This window comes from Vigna unguiculata, chromosome 11 (genome assembly GCF_037176805.1).
Source record: "Vigna unguiculata cultivar grain cowpea cultivar isolate G323 ecotype 2 chromosome 11, ASM3717680v1, whole genome shotgun sequence".
In the NCBI taxonomy this organism is placed as follows: domain Eukaryota; kingdom Viridiplantae; phylum Streptophyta; class Magnoliopsida; order Fabales; family Fabaceae; genus Vigna; species Vigna unguiculata.
The window spans coordinates 33,226,414-33,232,833 of NC_140802.1; the positions used below are offsets into that span (position 1 = coordinate 33,226,414).

Genomic DNA, 6,420 nt, shown 5'->3' on the forward strand with positions numbered 1-6,420 from the left:
TTAAGGTTCATCAAGTTGAATGATTGTGGCGAGCCTATCAATCTCACCACCCAGATAGGGCTTCAACCTTTACTCGTTTACAACCCAGCTCCTTTTAGATTCAGGATCCTCTAGTTCAATGGCTCCATAAGGTCTCACATTCTTGACAAGAAATGGTCCTGACCATTTTGATTTTAGCTTTCCAGGGAATAGCCTCAACCTGGAGTTGAACAATAACACTGATTGGCCAGGATAAAATTCTCTTTTGAGAATTTTCTTGTCATGATAAGCCTTCATCTTTTCCTTGTAGAGCTTAGAGGACTCATAAGCACTGAGTCTCATTTCTTCCAATTCTTGCAGCTGTAGTTTTCTCTTTTCTCCTGCTGCCTTTGAATCAAAATTCAAAAATTTCAAGGCCCAGAATGCCTTGTGTTCCAATTCAACCGGTAAGTGACATGACTTACCATATACCAGCTGGAATAGGGATAAACCTGTGGAAGAATTATAAGTAGTTTTGTAGGCCCAAAGTGCGTCATCCAACTTCATTGACTAATCTTTTCTTGAAGATGCCACTGTCTTCTCTAGAATACGCTTGATTTCCCTGTTTGACACCTCTGCTTGTCCATTGGTCTGTGGATGATATGGTGATGCAATTTTATGCCGCACTCCATAATGTTCCAAACATTTCTGAAGTTGAGCATTGCAAAAGTGTGAACCACCATCACTAATCAACACTCTTGGAGTACCAAACCTGTAAAAGATGTTCCGCTTGAGAAATTTGATTACAGTTTTGGCATCGGCCTTAGGAGTTGCTACTACTTCAACCCACTTTGTCACATAATCAACTGCCACCAAAATGTATTCATTTAAGAAAGAAGATGGCAGTGGTCCCACAAAGTCGATTCCCCAACAATCAAAAGCCTCAACCTCTAAAATGATATTCAGTGGCATTTCATGTCTTTTTGAGATCCCCCCTATTCTCTGACAGCTATTGCAGTGTTGCACATATTTGTGTGCGTCTTTGAATAAGGTGGGCCAATAAAATCCAGATTTGAGGACTTTTGCAGCTGTCCTCTCTCCATTAAAATGCCCTCCATATGGGGAACTATGACAGTGCCACAAAATGCTCTTTGCCTCATCATTGGATACACACCTTCTCAACAGTTGATCAGCTCCGATTTTGAACAAATGAGGATCATCCCACACATATTGGTGTGCATCTCTCAGGAATTTCCTCTTCTGGTGCCAATTAAGATCTTCAGGTATAACCCCTGCAGCTTTGAAATTGGCCATGTCAGCAAACCATGGCCTTTCTTGCACCATCATCAATTTTTCATCAGGAAACTCCTCCTGCACCTCTGATTGAGTGTTGGTCACCTCAGTATTCACCAATCTTGACAAATAATCAGCTACAAAGTTTTCACTTCCCTTTTTGTCCTTGATCACCAAATCAAATTCCTGCAACAATAAGATCCATCTAATTAGTCTTGGTTTTGAATCAGATTTGGTTAACAAATATTTAATTGCAGCATGATCAGTATATACAGTGACAGATGAACCAATTAAATATGCTCTAAATTTTTCCAATGCATAAACTATAGCTAGCAATTCCTTTTCAGTTGTTGCATAATTAATTTGAGCTTCATTAAGGACTTTGCTAGCATAGTGTATAGCATGGAAAACTTTGGATTTTCTCTGTCCTAAAACTGCTCCTATGGCATAGTCACTTGCATCACACATTAACTCAAAGCCTAAATTCCAATCAGGAGCAATTATCACAGGAGCTGAAACCAATTTCTGTTTTAACAATTCAAATGCATGCAAACATTTAACATCAAAATTAAAGGGTGTATCCTTGTTGAGCAGATTGCTGAGTGGTTTGGCAATTCTAGAGAAATCTTTGATGAATCGTCTGTAGAACCCAACATGGCCTAAAAAACTCCTGATACCCTTCACATTTTTGGGTGGTGGCAGCTTTTCAATGATCTCCACTTTAGCTTTGTCGACTTCAATACCTTTAGCAGAGATTTTGTGGTCCAGCACCACACCTTCAGTTACCATAAAATGGCATTTTTCCCAATTCAAAACCAGATTGGTATCAACACACCGCTTCAGTACGATGTTTAAGTTTTCCAGGTATTGATCAAATGAAGCCCCAAATATAGAGAAGTCATCCATAAAGACTTCTATGCATTTTTCCACCAAATCAGAGAAAATTGCAAGCATGCATCGTTGAAAGGTTGCTGGTGCGTTACACAATCCAAACGGCATTTTCCTGTAAGCAAACACACCAAAGGAACAAGTAAAAGCAGTTTTTTCTTGGTCTTCTGGATCCACTGCAATTTGATTATAACCAGAATATCCATCCAGAAAACAATAGAATGCTTGCCCTGCTAACCTTTCTAGCATTTGATCCATGAAAGGCAAAGGAAAATGATCTTTCCTAGTGTCCTAATTTAATTTTCTATAATCAATACACATTCTCCAACCTGTGACTGTTCTAGTAGGAATTAATTCATTTTTATCATTACAAATAACAGTCATACCTCCTTTTTTTGGAACTACCTGGACCGGGCTGACCCAGGCACTGTCGGAGATTGGATAAATCATACCTGTATCAAGTAACTTCATTACTTCTTTCTTGACCACCTCTTTCATGGTTGGATTCAATCGCCGTTGAGGCTGTACTACAGGCTTGTAATCTTGCTCCATATGAATTTTGTGCATACAGTAGGATGGACTAATTCCTTTAAGATCAGATAAAGTCCAACCTATTGCACCCTCATTGGCTTTAAGAACTGAAATCAGCTTTTCCTCTTCAGAAGCCGTTAAAGCACTACTGATCACCACTGGTTTGTTACCTCCATCTGCAAGAAAAACATTTTTAAATGAGGAGGTAATACCTTTAGCTCCAGCTTCTGACTTTCAGTTCTATTTTCTTGTTGCAATTTCTCAAGTTGTATATCATTTGATGCAATTTCTTTTGCTGAATTTAGATGTGTCATGTATTCATCAACTTCCTTTTCTTCATCTTCCTCCAGATCGTCACAAGCACCAATCAAAGCTTTTTCCAATGGGCTTGCCTTTGCTAATTGCTTCCTGGATGATAGAAAAAGTTCATCTATCACATCCATCCTGAAGCATTGTTGCTTGTCCTTCGGGTGTTGCATTGCTTCAAATACATTAAAGTTGACTTCATCATCTTGCACCCTGACCTTCAATTTGCCATCATCAACGTCAATAATGACCTTGGCCGTCTTCATGAAAGGTCTTCCCAGTATTAGAGGAACTTCGGTGTCTTCCTCAATATCCATTACTACAAAATCAACTGGGAACATGAATTTGTCAACCTTAACTAAGACATCCTCTGCCACACCATAGGGATACTTCATGGATCTGTCAGCTAGCTGTAATGTCATCCGTGTAGGCCTCACTTCCAGATCTCCTATTCTCCGTAGCATAGACAAAGGCATCAAATTTATACTGGCACCCAGATCAAGCAATGCTTTTCCCACTGGTAATGTCCCGATTGTAACTGGAATAGTGAAGCTCCCAGGGTCTTTGGATTTCTGAGGTAATGATTTCTGAATTATAGCACTACACCCTGCTTCAAGCTCCACTGTCTCTTCAGAGAATCTTCTCTTTTTTGTTAGGAGCTCTTTCATGAATTTTGCATATGTCGGCATCTGCTCCATAGCTTCCACAAAAGGGATGTTAATCTGCAGTCGCTTGAAAATGTCCATGAATCTTGCAAACTGCCTTTCCTTGTCTTTTTTGGAGGGATTTTGAGGGTATGGTAGGCTCTTCAACTGAGGCACCTGTTTCTCACCCTTCTCCCTCTTTTTCTCCTCACTTTTATTTTTTTCTTCCTTTTCTTCTCTTTTATTTACAAACTCTCTTTTATTTTGTTCTTCCTCTCCCTCACACTCATTTTTTTCATTTTCTCTCTCTTTTTCCTCCAACACCTCCTCCTCTACACCCAGGTTGTCTCCAATCCCTCTTCCCACAACTTTACCACTTCGGGTGGTAATAGATTTACAATGCTCCTTGGGATTAGTCTGTGTGTTGGCTGGAAATTGACCTGTCTGCTGATCTGATAATTGTTTCGCCAACTGTCCAACCTGAGTTTTGAGATTTCTGATTGAAGCTTCTGTATTTTTCTGATTAGTCAAAGAAGCTTGCATAAACTTTTCTAAAGTATCCTCCAATTTAGATGTTCTGTCATGCACCGAAGGATAATGTTGTTGCTGCTGTTGATAAGGAGGTTGTCTGTTTGAAGGACCAGCATCTTGCTTCCATCCAAAATTCTGATTTGGATTGTTTCTCCACCCCTATGAAAAGTTGTTATTGTTGGAGAAATTTCCTAGTCTTCCTTGGTTGCTCACATATTGAACTTCTCCTTGTGAGCTACTCTGATAAGAACAATGACCATTTGGATGATCTCCTCCACATAAGTCACATCTCATGGGTTGTTGACTAGGACAAGATTGCACAACTTGCAATTGCTCTGGTAATTTAGACATCTGCTTCGTCAGTGCTTCAATCTGTTGAGTCAGAATCTTATTCTGAGCTAAGATCGCATCTGTAGTACTAAGATCAAGCACTCCCTTCCTCTGAACAGTTTGCCTGTTATGTTGAGCTTGATGATCTGTGGATGCTAATGCCTCAATGATTCTTGTTGCTTGCTCCGCATCTACACTCATCATTGTTCCACCTGCTGCTACATCTAATATCATCTTGGTGTCAGGCCTCAGACCATTACAGAATATGTTCAACTGAGCAATATCCTCAAATCCGTGATTTGGACATTTCCTCAATAAGGAATTGAACCGCTCCCAAGCTTCACAGAATGGCTCATCTGGTCCTTGCCTAAACGTTGAAATATCAGCTTTGGCTTTGATGTAGCGAGATGGTGGAAAGAATCTGTTCAAAAATTTCTCCTCAACATCCTTCCAGCTATTCAAACTCTGATTTGGATGTGACTTAAGCCATTCCTTTGCTTTACCTGCCAAAGAAAAAGGAAACAAACGCATGTATACATGCTCAAGATCTCCTTCTTGGAAGCCCATGGTTCCTATCAATTCATAGAATGTAGAGAGGTGAGTATATGGATCTTCATTATCCATTCCAGTGAATTGATGAGAACTGATCAAGTTGAGGAAAGTTGGCTTCATCTCCAAAGTTTTGGTGGTGGATGGTATTGCTATGCTAGAAAAATATCTCGGCCCTTGTTGCATAGCATAGTCTCCAAGTGTCTTCCTGGCTGGAGCTGGTCTTTGATTCTCCATGTTTTCTGATTGAGGTGTGATGGAAGTACTGGAAGATTCTTCCCTTGTCTTTCCTTGCTTCTTTTTGCTTTTGCCTCTGTTCCTCCTAGCTGTCTTTTCTATCTCCGGGTCAAATGCTAATCAATCTTCAGGAACCTGACCTCTTAAGAGCATAAATCAAACAGCTCAAGCAAGGATTAGTACAAAGGGAAAATTTAATAAGCTATCTAATAAAGAAAAAAAATATACACAAAGCTGGATGAGATAACTAAAAATTTCAAAAGAACACCGTTCCCCGGTAACGGCGCCAAAAATACTTGTTGAATCTCTTGGCAAGCGTACCAAAAGTCAACTGTAGTATAATGATTTGAAGTAAGAGTGTCGAACCCACGAGGAACGGATTCAGTTAAAATAATTAATTATCTCGATCAGCATATATATACAAAGATTTTAATTTGATTTGACATTAACTATTGCATAAAATTAATACAGTAAAAGCAGAAAAGTTTAGAAAAATACAGTAAAAGAAACTGGGATTGAATTTCATCTATCTCCCTTGTCTGTAATCTGGATGAATATAATATATAACCTCTGAAAATACCAATATTGATGCACACTCAAAAATCATTTATACCGATCCCTCGCGTATAAAATTCATAAGATTAGTTCCCTGAATATTGATTCCTCACATATTCAACAAACTATCCAGCATTATGGTCGAGTGTTAAAAGCAATTGATATATTGAGATCTATTCCTAGCATCACAATATATAAAGTATCATTGTTCAAATCAGATTTTCAGAAATACTTTCCAGTCAGATCTAAAAATAAAAATCAAAACATCTATTGATTAGATAGAAGTAAGCATTAAGAGCAGAACAATAATACCAATACTGAGTAAAACAGAAATGCTATATATAAATATCACCAGATTACATCCAAGTTCGAGTAGATTACATTCAATCCCATATGGCTCCTTTCTGTCTCGGGTTCACGAGAACCGAAGCCATATGGTAAAAATATTTTTTTTAATTAAATTTTTCGCGACATAGCACGCTCCTCTATTCATCATCATAAATCGTTTTCTCCTTGTCCTCCCTTCTCACAACAAAATCAGGATGATTACCATTGACAGAACCATTTAATTAACAAACAGAAATCAAACACACAGAAC

The 6,420-nt window shown here is 38.7% G+C and overlaps 1 non-coding gene and 1 pseudogene across 1 annotated transcript; one reads left to right on the top strand and one right to left on the bottom strand.

Moving 5' to 3' along the window:
• On the bottom strand, positions 1-5,404 carry LOC114191307 (uncharacterized; annotated as a pseudogene).
• On the top strand, positions 4,771-4,877 carry LOC146881793 (small nucleolar RNA R71). Its single transcript, XR_014986709.1, has one exon. It is a non-coding gene; the product is annotated as a small nucleolar RNA R71 (small nucleolar RNA).
• Positions 5,405-6,420: the final 1,016 nt, after the last annotated feature.